Source organism: Schistocerca americana, chromosome 6 (assembly GCF_021461395.2).
Source record: "Schistocerca americana isolate TAMUIC-IGC-003095 chromosome 6, iqSchAmer2.1, whole genome shotgun sequence".
Lineage (NCBI taxonomy): Eukaryota > Metazoa > Arthropoda > Insecta > Orthoptera > Acrididae > Schistocerca > Schistocerca americana.
In genome coordinates, this window is record NC_060124.1 from 473,654,065 (window position 1) to 473,673,075 (window position 19,011).

Genomic DNA, 19,011 nt, shown 5'->3' on the forward strand with positions numbered 1-19,011 from the left:
TGGAAAATGAGAGCCAGTTTGATACATTTCACTGTAATAATAAATATTCATTCATTGGTTGATAAACATGCAGAAGCACATGTAAGGTGGTTAGGGTGATTGCTAATGCCTTTTGCATGGTCCATCAGAACACCATTGCGGAAGGATACGCCCACTAATACTCAGTAAAAACGTTAGTTTCGGAGATAAAGTACAAGTGCTAAAACATACTGCACACTGTCCTTGGTGTTCGAGGTAACATCTGAGTAATAGTAGGTTTCAGTTTCGTACAAAAACCGTATGCAACGCATAAATTGTGAGTGTGCGGTTGATCTGCTATTCTGTTATTCTGTGCAACGGATTAATCTGAGATGTACCCTTTACCCTGTGGCTCCTGCAAGATGCAATTTCCACCCCCACAGTACTACAGAAGTCAGACGGACGCTCCTAACGTTCTAAAGAGAAATGCCTGAAAAACTTTCAGCAATAAATATCTTCTGGAGTCGTCTGCTGTAAGGAAATGACACTAAAATTCGCAAAATTTCTTACATTACTAGTGGGATACTTGGGTACTGGAGTAACGCTAGTTAGTGTAAGAAAAACATGAAACTAACGGAAGTTATTATTTACTTTGCAAAAATTCTGAGAAATCACAATGGCACTTTTAGTTATGAATTAAACAAGTTATATCCTGGTTCTTTTCGGAATGTGAAGTTACCTCTCAAGGATAGGATTCGTTAATGGAATTTCTATACAAAGTTTAAGATGGTTGTTGACTTGGCAGAATGGCTAAGAGGCGTGCCTACTCAACTTTAATAATTACCCTTTAGAATGTTGCTAGGTACAGTCGAGGCTGTCGTGTGTGAAATGCAGTGAAGTGTACTGTTGTGGAGGAAATACGGGGCTCGCAGTGGCTGTAGCGCACAATACCGTAAGCTTCGATGACTGCTGTCTGTGCTGCTCGCTGCTAACAAATAAGATAACTCTCGTTCTATCTGGGTTGACCTTCGCCAATCGAACTCTCCCTATGCCTTGATGAAGTCAAGGATTCCTATTCGCCCCTAGTCTAACTATTGGCGTGGTACACTGGTCAGATAACCAGTCCACCATGATGCCACTCAAAATTGGCTTGCAGGCGTTTAACTGTAACTCTGTCCATTCACAACGCTCAATAAGTGTGTCAGCCAACACAGTGAACAACGCTTAATCACAAGGACTCAATATAGAGAGTCGCCCTACAATTCACTCTCGACAGAGGTACTCTCCCAGTGAAGTACTGAGGAGAGACTTGTTCCTCACTCCGACAGTGACTACGGAACGGTGCCTCTCCACGCCAGATGTGAAGGGGTATATCTTTTGGTCTCTTCCATTACTCCTTCAGCTCAAGGCGTCAGAAAAATCGTCTGCCAATCAGCATTGCTCTTCTAAAACGGGAGAATGACGTTTCGTTTAAGGCGACCAATCCGGAAATCCATAGCGTTGGTGTTTGGCGTTTGTTGTCTCCCTGTGAAAATCTCTGAAACTGCGTGCTATGTGTAAAGAATGCGTAGGCTGGCCGCTCCCACACAATATAGCGGAATTTGCTTTTAAGCCGAACACGGGGTCGTTCCCCCTTTCCCTCAGGCGAACACTGTCCGCTCCACGGGCAGCCACCGACGGACTTAGATAGACTGGGTCGTCCTCTGAAGGGACTGGCGTCTCGTTGTGCGGTTTCTCTCCTGAACTAATAGCTCCTGTGACCGTCATGTCTGGAATGTATGCGTGTATGCCAGCCTCGAGTATTTCAACCCCAGTGCGCTTACTTGTTATTTGCATATAATTTACATAAATTCATAAAACACTGACTTTATCTTATCGAGTTTCGGTTCGAATGAAGCGTCTTGAGGTGCGGAATATGATTGTGAGGACGGAATGTGTAAGCAATGAAGGTAAGGAGATCATGATGTCTTACAAAATATATTAGTGATTTTTGTCGAATGAATTTTTTTGCATGTGTGGTTATTTAGAACGATTGTAGTGATGCTAATCCTGTGTTTTGAAGTCGAGAGTCTCGTACACGAAGATCAGTTTGTATGATTTCCAATACTGGGTTAGCTTTCGCTTGTGCTATTGACCTACTGGTCGAGTGAAAGTTTTAACTCCCTATCCACTTTTATGTCTGGAATACGTAGCTGAGGCAACCTTCCATTTTCGAAGTTTAATTGAGCTTCTGCTTTGCAAGGGCGATCTAAGAACCCACGTGGTGGTGCGTTTTTGGTTCGTATTATATGTAAATTTCATAACCCTGGAGAACTTTTAAATTCAGAATGAACTTTTAAGTTCAGAATCCTCATGAATTTTATTTTCAGTACTATTCCAACTAATGTGATATTGCTTATTACCGAGTGAGTGTCGGGCTCGCGATCTTTCATATGTAAGCATGGTTGACAACATCTCACACAGACGTGTATAGGAAAACGTATACCGGAGATCATCGTTTTTCGTGTACGCCTGCAATTTTCAAAATGCCAAATAGTTTCTAATTCCCTGTGATCTTATTCGTCAGTTAGGAGAGAACTGCAAGCATTAACATTAAATATTATATCTGTAACGGTCTCGGTATATTATTTTAACGGCTAACCATCTCGTTCCCTGGCCGCCTCTTAATGGAACCCGAAACTGACTGATTACAGCGGAACAGCGAGAGCACAACATATATGGGATGTCGAACGAAGTCGCTCTGCTGGACATACGATTACTCTTGTTTTTAGACAACAAAAACAAGTACAAAACTGGGGACAACAAGTCCGTAATATGTTCATTTGAATACTTGTGCCGGCCCGGTGGCCGAGCGGTTCTAGGAGCTACAGTCCGGAACCGCGCGGCCGCTATGGTCGCAGGTTCCACTCCTGCCTCGGGCATGGCTGTGTGTGATGTCCTTAGGTTAGTTAGGTTTAAGTAGTTCTAAGTTCTAGGGGACTGATGACCTCAGAAGTTAAATCTCATAGTGCTCAGAGCCATTTGAGCCATTTTTGAATACTTGTAAATAGTTCCACGAAAGTTTTCATAACATAAAACAAAAGAAAATCCAGTCGAATACCACAAAACGAGGCACTTTCATTAAAATGATGACTTATGAAGCTTGTACAAAACTGAAACGATAAGAATTTATAATGCAAATTTCCAAGTTTGTTAGGAAAAAATTAAGTTTTTTACTATCTGATGTAGGGTGTTTCTTGCAAAGAACAACAAAATTTGTGCATGACAGTACCCCCTTGCTAATGAAATTTTTCAAAGTCGGCACGCACAGTTTTTCGTGTGTTTCTCCAACAAGTCTGTTCTACAGCTTTTTTCCGACGTTTGTGGCTGCATATTCATTCATAAATATTCAACATCGCCACAGTATGCCGAAGTCTCGTGCTTTTTGATTGATCGTGGGAGAGCTTCCTTTGTTTACTCCCGTAAGCTTGCAAATTACCCACCCAATTAATGAGCGTTCGTCGGAGCTGCAATATTGCGTTCGCAGAAGGGGCACCCTGAAGAAGAGCCTGCAAGTATTCCGCTTCTGGGAGGTACTTTTTTTCCTTTTGTCGATATTAGGCGGATGTCTGAGATATGGCATGAAAATTAACTTGTTCCACCTCGGAAAGATTCTTAAAGATTGTGAGCAGACATTTCTTCTAGGAAGGAAGTTAGTCCTGGCTGTGTGCATAGTTTTCCAAGTCAGGTTTGCAGACTTCTGGTGCTGATTCTGAAACCGTCCATTTAGAATGAGGTGGTATGCAAAAACGAGAAGTTCTTACCGTTTCTTTCACTGGATTCTGCTTCTGTAGATGCGGTTTGGTATTCTATTTGTGCCTACCAAGTTCACTTTCTATACTGACCACTTTCACTGTTTATTTTTACGGACCGATCTACACCATAATGCGTAGGGCGGCGGGACAGAGGTCTTGTTAAAGATTCATGAGTTATGATTTGTTTTAGATGCGTCTAGTATGCATTTGTGCGACTCTAAACACTACTGCTGTTTTCCAGAGATTTAATATTACCCTATGGCAGTGTCTGTATTTTACAGTGTCTATATACACTCCTGGAAATTGAAATAAGAACACCGTGAATTCATTGTCCCAGGAAGGGGAAACTTTATTGACACATTCCTGGGGTCAGATACATCACATGATCACACTGACAGAACCACAGGCACATAGACACAGGCAACAGAGCATGCACAATGTCGGCACTAGTACAGTGTATATCCACCTTTCGCAGCAATGCAGGCTGCTATTCTCCCATGGAGACGATCGTAGAGATGCTGGATGTAGTCCTGTGGAACGGCTTGCCATGCCATTTCCACCTGGCGCCTCAGTTGGACCAGCGTTCGTGCTGGACGTGCAGACCGCGTGAGACGACGCTTCATCCAGTCCCAAACATGCTCAATGGGGGACAGATCCGGAGATCTTGCTGGCCAGGGTAGTTGACTTACACCTTCTAGAGCACGTTGGGTGGCACGGGATACATGCGGACGTGCATTGTCCTGTTGGAACAGCAAGTTCCCTTGCCGGTCTAGGAATGGTAGAACGATGGGTTCGATGACGGTTTGGATGTACCGTGCACTATTCAGTGTCCCCTCGACGATCACCAGTGGTGTACGGCCAGTGTAGGAGATCGCTCCCCACACTATGATGCCGGGTGTTGGCCCTGTGTGCCTCGGTCGTATGCAGTCCTGATTGTGGCGCTCACCTGCACGGCGCCAAACACGCATACGACCATCATTGGCACCAAGGCAGAAGCGACTCTCATCGCTGAAGACGACACGTCTCCATTCGTCCCTCCATTCACGCCTGTCGCGACACCACTGGAGGCGGGCTGCACGATGTTGGGGCGTGAGCGGAAGACGGCCTAACGGTGTGCGGGACCGTAGCCCAGCTTCATGGAGACGGTTGCGAATGGTCCTCGCCGATACCCCAGGAGCAACAGTGTCCCTAATTTGCTGGGAAGTGGCGGTGCGGTCCCCTACGGCACTGCGTAGGATCCTACGGTCTTGGCGTGCATCCGTGCGTCGCTGCGGTCCGGTCCCAGGTCGACGGGCACGTGCACCTTCCGCCGACCACTGGCGACAACATCGATGTACTGTGGAGACCTCACGCCCCACGTGTTGAGCAATTCGGCGGTACGTCCACCCGGCCTCCCGCATGCCCACCATACGCCCTCGCTCAAAGTCCGTCAACTGCACATACGGTTCACATCCACGCTGTCGCGGCATGCTACCAGTGTTAAAGACTGCGATGGAGCTCCGTATGCCACGGCAAACTGGCTGACACTGACGGCGGCGGTGCACAAATGCTGCGCAGCTAGCACCATTCGACGGCCAACACCGCGGTTCCTGGTGTGTCCGCTGTGCCGTGCGTGTGATCATTGCTTGTACAGCCCTCTCGCAGTGTCCGGAGCAAGTATGGTGGGTCTGACACACCGGTGTCAATGTGTTCTTTTTTCCATTTCCAGGAGTGTAGTTCGACGCAATGTTCTTTCGGACATGCATGAATGTAAATATTAATCCCGCTCTTGAACCTTTCTTTTATTTTCGTCATTGTTTCTTCGATGTATAAATTTAAGGCTAGGGCTGAAATACTACATCCCCATCTTACACCTTTTTTAATCCGGGCAGTTCGTTTTCTACTCGTTTTGTTCCCTTGTGGATCTTGTACATGTTGTCATTTACCAGTATTTCCCTATAGCTTAACCCTGTTTTAGGCAGAATTTCGAACATCTTGCACCATTTTACACTGTCGAACGCTTTTTCAAGGTCGAAAACCTCTATGAGCGTGTCTTCATTTTTCTTCAGTCTTGCTTCCATTAACTGTAGAACCACCAAACACGGGCAACAATTGCTCGTACATTTTCCTTTTCTTAAAAATCATTACAAATATTTTATTAAGTTTGTGGGCCTTTTTCTATTAGTATTTCACCTTCTAAAGTACTATACTGTTCATTTACATGGTTAAAATTTTAAAAATTTGAAATAAAATTACAACTTTTCTATTTGATCTCACATTTTACTCTGGGGTCGTACGATCGGTGACCGTAATTCAGACTGTGACTAAATTTCATTTGGTGCCCTTGGCGTGTAGTAATTCATTCAGAAAATTGCTGCTTCTTTAAGTAAATTTATATGTCTACTTCATTATTACCTTTTTGTACTATCCTCGTTAGTTTATTCATACACACATCTGTAACCATCTGTGGATGAGTAATTCAGAATCAACCATTTTGTGCGTAATAGGTAAATGTCATCAGTAACTGTCAGTACTCTCTGCAATTGAAGAGAGTTTCTTGAAATTTTTCAGTGTACCGTAATCTATATTTGTGCAAGTGTTTTCATTCCTGTTTTGAAACACTTCTCTTATTCAAGAATAGAAGCGTATTGCAATTTTGTCATATGATGACATGTTGGAGACCGTGGCTGTTTTTGAAGACAAATGTTGGTGGTGTTAGGACAGCAACCAGCCACAAATTTACTTTGAGTTCCTTTATTCAAAGCAAACCGTTACCGGTTTCGAATCGAAGCGATTCATCATCAGACGGTTTACACGCTTTCTTTCTGACATTTGGTGTGTTTTTATAGATTAATTGTCGTGAAACGTCGATTTCTTGTGATTGTTTTCATAACGTTCGTCCAATCGATGTAAATGCATTCCCACTGCATCCTCGTTGTTGCACACGTAATAGTTCTCACTGAATACTTTAGATTTGTCGCTGAGATCATTTCAACCACGCACCACATGTTTGGATACATACATACGTGTCTTCAAAAACATACATACGTATGTATCAAAACATGTCGTGCGTGGTTGAAATGATCTCAGCGACAAATCTAAAGTGTACAGTGAGAACTATTACGTGTGCAACAACGAGGATGCAGTGGGAATGCTTTTACATCTACTGGACGAACGTTATGAAAACAATCACTCGAAACCGACGTTTCACGACAATTAATCTACAAAAACAGAAAGAAAGCGTGTAAACCGTCTGATGATGAATCGCAACGATTCGAAACCGGTAAATTTGTGGCTGGTTGCTGTCCTAACACCATCAACAAAAGCGTATTGTTAAGTTATTAGATCAAAGAGGAAATTGAAATTTTGGACAGGTTGTATGTTCAAGTACAGACTTTATGTTCGTAGTTTACACTAACTTCATTGTACAAGTTTTGACCACTGTTGCAAGTTATACCTTTTAACAAAGAAAAATAATATATTAATTTATATATTTTGGACACACTATATGCTCGAGACATTATGTTTTTAGTTATAATGTGATTCAGATTTTTAAACTAACCTCACATTAGAAACAAAGTCCCTTAAAATAAAAATGTTTTATCAGATATATAGTCTATTTCAAAGCAGGAAAGTTTTCTCTTGGCTTGTGGTCCATGTAACCTAAAGTAATTTGGTGCCCCTAGGGCTATCAACCGCAATGGCAGAACTACCTCTCTGGTTCCTTTAACGTTCCTAAACACAAACTAATCGTTGTCTAAAAGACCCTTATTTTAATTTTCTATTCTTCTATATATTATGCTTGTCATGAACTTGAATGCGTGAGCTCTTTACCTGACGGTGCAATAATTCTCATACTTCTCGTCTCTGGCAATCTTCGGAATTGGGTGTATGATGTTTTTCCGAAAGTCTGATGGTGCCGTGCCAGTCTCATACATTCCACACACAAACATGAACAGCCGTTTCATTGCCACTTCCCGCAGTGATCCCAGCAATTCAAATGGAATGTTATCCATCCCTTCGCCCTTATTTGATTTTAAGTTTTCCAAAGCTATTTTACATTCAAGTCCTTATACTGGATCCCCTATCTCTTCTCTGTCGAGTCCTTTTCCTTCTTCTGTTACATCATCGTTCATCTCTCCTACTTCATAGGGGAATTCACCTTCATTGTACTATTCCCACCTATCCGCTTTCTCCTCTTCGATTAACAGTGCAATTCCCACTGCACTTTTAACGTTACCGTTCGTGCTTTTAAGTTCATCGACGATTGTTTCAAGTTTTGAATATGCTGACTCAGTCCTTCCGAGAATCATTTCTATTTCATGCAGTCATTTCGCCTTAACTTCCTACCACTACCTCATTATTTTATTCCTAAGAGACTTGTATTTCGGTAATCCTGAATTTCCCTGAACAGTTTTGTACTTCCTTCTTTTGTCAATCAGCTGAAGTATTTCTTTTATTTCCCATCGATACCTCGCAGTTACGTTCTACATATCTATTTTTCTTTCCAATTTCCGTGATTGCCCTTTTTAGCGATGTCCAGTCCTCTTCAACTGAAATGCCTACTGAGCTATTCATTATCACAGTATCTATAGCCTCAGAGAACTAAAGCATATCTCTTCACTACTTAGTATTTCCATATCCCACTCATTTGCCCATTGATTCTTCCTGACTACTCTCTCGAACTTCAGCCTACTCGTTATCACGGCTACATTGCGATCTGTGTCTGTAACTGCTCCTGGGTTCAAAATGGCTCTGAGCACAATGGGACTTAACATCTGAGGTCATCAGTCCCCTAGAACGTAGAACTACTTAAACCGTTGTGGTCGCGCGGTTCCAGACTGTAGCGCCCAGAACCGCTCGGCCACACCGGCCGGCTGCTCCTGGGTGCGCCTTACAATCCAGTACCTGATTTGGGTTCTCTGCCTGACCCTGACGCAATCTAGCTGAAACCTTCCGTATGTCCTGGCCTATTCCAAGTATCCCTCCTCCCCTCTTGTGATTCTTGAACAGAGTCATCTTGGGTATTCATTAACCGCTTCGGCTGTATTTAGTCCTTTATTGTTAGATCACTACCGGTTTCTGTATGACAATAAATCGAGACGGAATAATATCTCTGAGACATCCACTGATACGATAAATTTTCTGAAATTATAGTAAGATTTAAAAAATTAAAGCCGCGCTGGATTAGCCGAGCGGTCTAGGCGCTGCAGTCATGGACCGTGCGGCTGGTCCCGGCGGAGGTTCGAGTCCTCCCTCGGGCATGGGTGTATGTGTCTGTCCTTAGGATAATTTAGGTTAAGTAGTGTGTAAGCTTAGGGACTGATGACCTTATTAGTTAAGTCCCATAAGATTTCACACACATTTGAACATTTTTGAACAAATTAAAAAGTATTGAAAGCTCTTACATGAGAATATTAAAATATTTGTACTCTGTGGCGAAACAAGTTGTGTTATCATCTGAGAGATGCAGAGGCGAGCTCCTGTGCACGGACTTACCTAAGTTCACTGCTAGTAGCGCCACGTCATCATAACCAGCCTCTGCATAGCATACAAATTATTGCGCCATAATCTAAGAGTGAAATTAAAAACTGAAATAACTTTTCCTAACTTTGTCAATGTATGCTTCAGTATGATAAATACAAAACTGTTAAAACTCAGAATGATCAGATGAGTAAGTTTTGCAAAATATGTTATTTTAACGAAAAATAAGTGGCGCTAATTATTAAACTAGAAAGCCAAGAATTGTTCAGAATCTGCAGATGTATGTTACAATCATAAGTTACGAGTCTCAAGTTGATCGGAGCAATGTTTCGGTTCAAATCGGCGATTTCACGAAATATTGATGGCGCCAAATGTTAGACACAGAAAAATGAAAATTCGTATGTAGCTTCAGTTTGATGTAAAAACATTAACCATGTGACTCCATTAAGCTACCTCGAATAGTTTTCAAGTAATTTACTAAAAACTAAACTTGGAACTGAAATGTCTTTATTCATAATAGATTAAGTATCATTTGTATTTATGACAGAAAGTTCTAATTACAGCACTTTGTTACATTCATTAAATAATATAGCTGTAGCAAGTTTGAAGACTTAGTGTAAATAACAGTCAATACGATGAACAACCTCGGATCTGCGATATTTCCGAACTGTGGCAAAAACTTGATAGTGCCCCCCTCCCCCCCTTTCTAACTCGAGCGTTTGAGTTAGAACGTCAAAAATGTTTAAATAATCAATTTTTCAAAAATATGTTCATTTTGTAGCGCTCATCTTTCTGAAAAGTTTGATATATAAAACACACATGTTAGAGGAAATTTATAACATGTTATATGGTCTTAAGTGTGCCAAAGTGCAGTGCCACTCCTCTTCACACAGCGTTCTTCTATCTCACGTCACTGTATTTCCCTCCGTGGGATTCAAACGTGTATATTTGGTAATGGAAGCCATCAAACCTATATTCAGGACAGTGGAAACTAAAATGTCCTGTGGTGCCTCTCCTACTAACTGTCGGCCGGTTTGACATCACACGTTCTTTTTTTTTTTTTTTTTAAAAACTCAAATTAATACTGGGTGGGATGATTTGTGACCGGGACAATGAGAACTCTTCAGAGAATTTGCACTGTTTATTGTCCATTTGCTAATAACTTTTTTTGTGTGACATAAAATTAAAAATAGGAAACCTAAAACCAGTAAAGGCAGTCCTTAGATCCCAGCACTTTTATCTCTCTAACGCTGCTACAGCTTACACGGCGTGCTTTCCTTTCTGCGAGATAATCTGTTACCTCATTAGTGTTCGTCAAACGTTTTGATACATGAAAAATCAAAATGTCGGTGTCTAATACTGAAGAAGCTGTTGACACGAACAATAGCCAAGAGTGGTGTGGTTTCTCAATTTGATTACGCCTACATTGTCACTGTCTGGTAGATAAAATGAAATAGGCCTTTCAAATATTGCAGCATTTGTAACACACGCCAAATAAACGGGACCGTTTTGGCGTAAATAGTCATTTTTATCTACCTCCTTTACATAAATAACATGACATAATATAATCCATAAAGTAACAATATCAAATGCCTACTAGTCCTATTACATGTAAAAAGTTTAATGTTAGGAAATAGTTTCACATTTCATTCATGCGCTCCAGTTTCTCAAGAACGAGATCGAAAAGCAGCAGTAGTACGAAATTTTTATATAAATTTGGATGCGTCATATTCTTCAATGTAATTCGTGTGATGTCCCCGTTTCTTCTCCTTCCTCGTTCTAACAAATTAACTTGTCATCACTAAGTCTGTGGTCTCGCGGTTCTAGGCGCTCAGTCCGGAACCGCGCGACCGCTACGGTCGCAGGTTCGAATCCTGCCTCGGGCATGGATGTGTGTGATGTCCTTAGGTTAGTTAGGTTTAAGTAGTTCTAAGTTCTAGGGGACTGATGACCACAGAAGTTAAGTCCCATAGTGCTCAGAGCCATTTTTTTCATCGCTAATTCTAAACTGTTCTGCCACTGTCAAAACTTATTCTCCGGTTAACATCATTAACCGTCCCAGAATCACTCATTTAGTTAGCCCGCGTTTATTATCCGGTTAGGCGTTGTTAGGTGTCCGTACAAAGCGTTTTCCGCGCTATTCCGAGAGTCGAACTTAAGCTGCTCCTAACAGGGGACTGTACAGCTGGCCCTTAGTAGTGTAGCGATCTGCAAAAATTTCAAAATTTTGTTGTCTTGGATGTACGGAGAAGATAATGTGTAATCTTTCTTATCTGTTATTCCTGTTAGTCGTTTGTTTCCACTTTGGTAGCCTGAATATGTAAATTTCGCTAGTAATTACAACAACGCTTATCATTCGCACACCCACTCAACCACATAAACAAACAACAATTGGTATTCACTCGTTCGGCTTTATTTGGCTCAGCTAGTATAGCCCCGTACCCTTTTGTCCGGTGGAAAAATATTTATTTCTTGATGTGACGGGAATTCCCCTGGCAAAGACATCATGTACACTATGCACGCATTGAAAAATCAACTTAGTTGATTAGTTGAGAAATTAACATGGAATGTGTTCAAAAACCAACAGGGATACGTTTCAAAATCATATGAATAATCGATAGACGAAGGTGCGCTGTATGCTAGGAGCTTTATGAAACAAATTTGGTGTCTCCGAAATTGTCGCCCGGGGCAGATGCCACAGCCTTCCACTCCTAAATCAGGGCCTGACAAGGACTCAAAGAAGTCATGTTCTACTGTCGGTTCCTTTCAAAATGTTCTAGCCGGCAAAGTTCAGATGCATTCGAGCTGAAACTTTTCCAATAACTAAACCCAACTTAAATTGTTACAAAACAGAGTTATTAAATAATATTTGTCCGAGGAAGAGGAGATTTAGATGTTGCTACCTGTACCGACAGCGGTTGATAGCAGACGTTCCGTTCGGCGGTCCGCTGCGCCCATACATAAATACGGCCAGAGAGGTAGTGCGAGAGACACTTCGCACCGAGCTAGCAATCTGTCCGCATCAGTCAAACGCCGGCATACGGTGTGTCTCGGATGACGTCACAGCCAGGCAGCTACCAAACGCGTCTTCGGTAAATTTAGGGAGTGAACTCGTGATGACTGTACACCGTCCTGGATGCCTTAGATTTCACGGAACTACTGTCTGAGTTGACAAAACCACGTGGCAAGTGGTGAGATTATTTTCCACTTTTGTAGCAAGCAATTAACTTTGACGATTAGAAGTCAGGGCTATTGACCGTTTTACTTGGAACGTACCGTAGAGGTCGCCTTTGAACTGGTAATAGTACTGTTTATTATAGGGCCATTATTATTAGTAGGAATGTTATTATGGCCGCGCGGAGTGGCGTGCGGTTTGAGGCGCCATGTCACGGATTGCGCGGCCCCTCCCGCAGGAGGTTCGAGTCCTCCCTCGGGCGTGGATGTGTGTGTTGTTCTTAGCATAAGTTAGTTTAAGTAGTGTGTAAGTCTAGGGATCGATGACCTCAGCAGTTTGGTCCCTTAGGATGCACACATATTTGACATTTTTTTACTGTTATGTTTATGCATGTGAACGTTTATTGAAGATATTAATCAGATGAAGTTCAAAACTTTTATTTATAGTCTTAGTCCCTGACCCTGCTGAGTAAGCAGCTAGTACGAAGGTCTTCTTTCAGTGAGCACAAGAAAAATGTGGACTTACTGGAAAGCGTGGTTAGTATCTTATCCATCGCCTTTTGGCTGACCACAAAAATAGTTTTAAGGCTGTTGCAAGAAAAGGCGACGAATAATTCTAACCCACTAGCCGCCCCACAACTCACATAACTGAAACATTGGAATTAAAAAGCTCGGTACTTTATACCCAACATTCATAGTGCGTCAGAACAAAACACCGCTGATAGGCGGTATGTCATGGAATAAAACCGTCGGATTCCAATATGGTGGATGAGTCCTAAATAAAATATACCACAGCGCTACACTGGTAAAGTAAAAATAGATTATGAACTTTCAACAAAATTTTTCTGTGTTTGTGACCGCGTTGTCAATATACATAAAACTACCGACGTTTCGGTCCTTGTTGCAAGCGACCTTCAAAAACACCCTGAAGGAGGTTGCGTGCAACAGGGACAGAAACATCGGTAGTTTTATATATACGAGGTGTTACAAAAAGGTACGGCCAAACTTTCAGGGAACATTCCTCACACATAAATAAAGAAAAGATGTTATGTGGACACGTGTCCGGAAACGCTTAATTTCCATGTTAGAGCTTATTTTAGTTTGTTCTTCCACCTACGCTCAATGGAGCACGTTATCATGATTTCATACAGGATACTCTACCTGTGCTGCTAGAACATGTGCCTTTACAAGTACGACACAACATGTGGTTCATGCACGATGGAGCTCCTGCACATTTCTGTTGAAGTGCTCGTACGCTTCTCAACAACAGATTCGGTGACCGATGGGTTGGTAGAGGCGGACCAATTCCATGGCCTCCACGCTCTCCTGACCTCAACCCTCTTGACTTTCATTTATGGGGGCATTTGAGAGCTCTTGTCTGGGCAACCCCAGTACCAAATGTAGACTCTTCGTGCTCGTATTGTGGAAGGCTGTGATACAATACGCCATTCTCCAGGGCTGCATCAGCGCATCAGGGATTCCATGTGACGGAGGGTGGATGCATGTATCGTCGCTAACGGAGGACATTGTGAACATTTCCTGTAACAAAGCGTTTGAAGCTACGCTGGTTCGTTCTGTTGCTGTGTGTTTCCATTCCATGATTAATGTGATTTGAAGAGAAGTAATAAAATGAGCTCAAACATGGAAAGTAAGCGTTTCCGGACACATGTCCACATAACATAGTTTTCTTTCTTTGTGTGTGAGGAATGATTCCTGAAAGTTTGGCCGTACCTTTTTGTAACACCCTGCATATATTGACAATGCATTCTACATCTACATCTACATTTATACTCCGCAAGCCACCCAACGGTGTCTGGCGGAGGGCACTTTACGTGCCACTGTCATTACCTCCCTTTCCTGTTCCAGTCGCGTATGGTTCGCGGGAAGAACGACTGCCGGAAAGCCTCCGTGCGCGCTCGAATCTCTCTAATTTTACATTCGTGATCTCCTCGGGAGGTATAAGTAGGGGGAAGCAATATATTCGATACCTCTTCCAGAAACGCATCCTCTAGAAAGCTGAACAGCAAGCTACACCGCGATGCAGAGCGCCTCTCTTGCAGAGTCTGCCACTTGAGTTTGCTAAACATCTCCGTAACGCTATCACGCTTACCAAATAACCCTGTGACGAAACGCGCCGCTCTTCTTTGGATCTTCTCTATCTCCTCCGTCAACCCGACCTGGTACGGATCCCACACTGATGAGCAATACTCCAGTATATGTCGAACGAGTGTTTTGTAAGCCACCTCTTTTGTTGATGGACTACATTTTCTAAGGACTCTCCCAATGAATCTCAACCTGGAACCCGCCTTACCAACAATTAATTTTATATGATCATTCCACTTCAAATCGTTCCGTACGCATACTGCCAGATATTTTACAGAAGTAACTGCTACTAGTGTTTGTTCTGCTATCATATAATCATACAATAAAAGATCCTTCTTTCTACGTATTCACAATATATTACATTTATCTATGTTAAGGGTCAGTTGCCACTCCCTGCACCAAGTGCCTATCCGCTGCAGATCTTCCTGCATTGCGCTGCAATTTTCTAATGCTGCAACTTCTCTGTATACTACAGCATTATCCGCGAAAAGCCGCATGGAACTTCCGACACTATCTAGTAGGTCATTTATATATATTGTGAAAAGCAATGGTCCCATAACACTCCCCTGTGGCACGCCAGAGGTTACTTTAACGTCTGTAGACGTCTCTCCATTGAGAACAACATGCTGTGTTCTATTTGCTAAAAACTCTTCAATCCAGTCACACAGCTGGTCTGATATTCCATAGGCTCTTACTTTGTTTATCAGGCGACAGTGCGGAACTGTATCGAACGCCTTCCGGAAGTCAAGGAAAATGGCAAAAAAATGGTTCAAATGGCTCTGAGCACTATGGGACTCAACTTCTGAGGTCTTTAGTCCCCTAGAACTTAGAACTAGTGAAACCTAACTAACCATGCCCGAGGCAGGATTCGAACCTGCGACCGTAGCGGTCTCGCGGTTCCAGACTGCAGCGCCTAGAACCGCACGGCCACTTCGGCCGGCAGGAAAATGGCATCTACCGGTCACAAACCAAGAACAATTTTATTGCATGTGACAATGGGCGCGGAAGCCTTCGTTTATAAATTATGGACTGTTAAGACCTAATTTGTGCCTAGGATGAAAAACCAAGAAGGGGCTGCAACAAAATGGAGATGTTCTACCTACTCCAAACGCGTCAAGTAAATACCTATTGACCGAAAAGTAGAACCTGCACACCGCACTTGACCGCTTCTCCAGTCTATACGCAATCGCGAAAGTCTGGTGAAGTTGGCACCCGACTTTCAAGAAATACACATCTTTCTACATCTACATTTACATAGATACTCCGCGTGTCACCGTATGGTGCGTGCCGGAGGCAGTGGCGGATACTTATGGGTGGGGGGGGGGGGGGGGGCGCTCCCCCCCTCCCCGTCCTCACCTTGCTCCGCCGACCACATTGCCTCCCGCGCCGCCAATCAGCCCGCACGCTATTCGTTCGTTTCTTTCGTCGGCCGACTCGACTGCATCAAGTTAACGAATGGTTGTACTTTCCCATGTAGCACGCGCGTCCGCATTGTCGTATTTTATACGTTTCTGTCTGGCACATAGACAGCTACGTGCATACGACATTTACATCTAAGCTACAGTGGAAAGAAGTTTTTCAATATTGCGGCGTACAGAAACATGGCTGAGGTCAACAATGAAGGAGGATCGATTTAATGGCTTAGCTCTGTTGAACACTCACCCTGATATCGATTGTCCTATTGACGATGTAATTAACCAATTTGCCAGGAAAAATAGGCGCATAGAATTCATCACTTAAGGAAGAGAACCACAATTGTAACTTTTTTATATCATAAGATGGCACTGTCTTGTATATGTGTATAATCAGTTTAAATGAAACTTCCTTAAATTTTGCATGTGGCTTCATTATTTTTTATTACAGTAAAAGTAAAGGTAGCTCAAGATATCTTTAGCGCCCCCTCCTTGAGGTTTTTCTGTATTCGGCACTGGGAGGGTACCACCACAATTCATTTCCTTTTCTGTTACACTTGCAGACAGAGCGAGGGAAAAACGACTGTCCATACTCCTCCGCATGAGATCTAAATTCTCGTATCTTATCTTCGTGGCCCTTACGCACAGCGAATGTTGGCGGCAGTAGAATCGTTCGGGAGTCAGCTTCCAATGCCGGTTCACTAAATTTTCCCAATAGCGTTTCTCGAAAAGAACGTCACCTTGAAAGGGTACAGTACCGCCCGTCATTGAAAATAGGTACAACATTCTTCGTTATTCTTGTCAGAACAACATATTTTTGTAAAAATAACTCAATTTCAATTAATACAGTGAAGCCGGATACCAGTGTGGGAAAGAATAACAATTTATTTATTTAATTGATCACATGTGCACTCCCACAAAATAAATCCCTACATCCAGTTTGGTGAGATCTGTGAAATGAATGAATGTATGGTCGTCTGCTAACCGCAGATAGTGAATGTGAATATATGATCATCTTTGAGACGATCTTTTGGCCACCTTTGGTGGGACCAAAGAGATGAAACTTACCGGAGCTTTGAGCGCTTGAAATGTGGCTGACCAATACGGTAGCAAGGTGCTCCCCCACTTCGGCAGAGGTGCGAGAGGACCTGAAGAACGGCCATGTTTTAGCTCTCTACCGCTGGATCTAGTGTTGGTAAGACCTGTCTTAGGTGTGCTCCGTAAGGACAAAAGAGTGGAGACATGGTATGCATGTGAAATACTTAAGAGTAGTTTAGAAAAATAATTTCTCTATTTCAGGAACTTTTGTGGGGAGAATTAAATGTCAGGCAGGTAATATTAATGGGATCGTAGTAATCTTCGGAAGTGACCAACGGTCACAATGAAACCACGTGTAGCAATAAGTTGAAATACTTCCGAGTGCTTAAGTTAAGCTGAATTACTACTGTGTGTACTACAAGTTGGAAATATTTAAGAAATGGCGTGTGCAGGACTTGAAATTAGAGACGAGTACTTCCACGTGGTGAGTACTGTGTGAGTCTCAATCTGTGTATGAGACAAAGGATAAAGAGAAGTACTCATCCATGGTATCAGTTGAGGACTCGCGTGTGTGATGAATATGTTCTTAATATTACTTTGCGTGTTATGTTTCCGTGTGACGCTTGATTCAAACTATAATACTCTGAGAGAGAAACAAGGTGAGTCAGCCGTCTATTCAGCAACGCCACTTGGCTTGCATTGCACAGGAAGACGTGCATATATCGTCCAGAGTTCGTAGTAGGAAAGAAAAGTTACGAAGTGGGGCAGTGTCGTGTGAAACTGGGATGAATACTAATTGAAGTGGGAAAGCTGAAAGTGATGTGATTATAATGTTGTGACTATTCCATATGTTGTATTCCATGTTGCAGTGTGGTGTATGTCATGTAATTTAAGTACGTGTGGTTTGCATGGGAGAGTAGCAAGGTAGTTTCAGAGGTAGTGGGTTATGCATGTTCCTTTTGTACCGCTCGGTCTGGAGGAAAGTTTCGTGATGATGGTTGTGAGAGTCGAAGTGTGAGATGTAGCAAAAGATCCACCATCCTATGCAGAAAGTGCACTGTAGCATTAAATAATTACGAGACCATAAGATAGAGAATCACCAATGCAAAGCCATGCCCACTGGGCGGAATTTTTCATGTGTTATTGTTGTAGGTTACAGAATTTGTGTGTTTAGGTTATAGAATTTATCGGAATAAATAATTCGAATTGTGTGTTGTCATGATATCCAGAATTTATAATGTGTGCGCCATTCATATTCAGTGCGATGGTCACGTGTTGATAAAAGCCGTTAAATAAGAAAGAAAATGTGGTATTGCCAGTGCGTAGTGAACAGTCAGTGTTGCGTAAATTACTAGTAGTTAGATGTGCGTTTCCGTTGCGTAATATCCAAGCAGGAGAATAACTTTTAACTTAATTGTGAGTACTAGAGTTCATGTTACTTGATAAATAAAAAATGAATCCACTCGCTTGGCAGACCACTCATCTTGCAGGCCTGACTGCTTGACGCCACAGTATGAGCAAGGCATGTGGGTGCCTCTCAACCTTCCCTCCAGGGATTCCCATTTGAGTCCCCGAAGCATCTCTGTAAGAGTCACGCGTTGTTCTTGGTAGGTATGCTATAGTTCTGGAGTTCACTATACAAAATTTGAATTATTCTGCAGAATTTCGCAAAGAAAAGAATAACAAACTTAAATTTCTGTAAAAACTGCCAAATTTGGTAAAAAGAATTAATAATTATAATTCTGAATAACTCTCGAAGAGTTCTACAAAAGTCCCTAATGAAATTTTTTTCTGCATTTAATGATAGTTCCGATCAGAGCTCTGGATAGCACCTCAAAAGTTTTGTCGAAAAACAAATACAATGCAGTCATGTGAAGCTGGCAACCGACGTTGGAGACATATACGTTTTTTTCAGATTTATTGGCTGATATACTACAGTTCTACAGTTCACTGTACTAAATTATGCAGAATTTCGCGAAGAAAACAATGGTAGTAGGAAAAATTTGAACGTTGAAAAAAAAATTTGGCGATCTGCGAAAGTAAAATTGTGATCACAATTCTGACGAGCT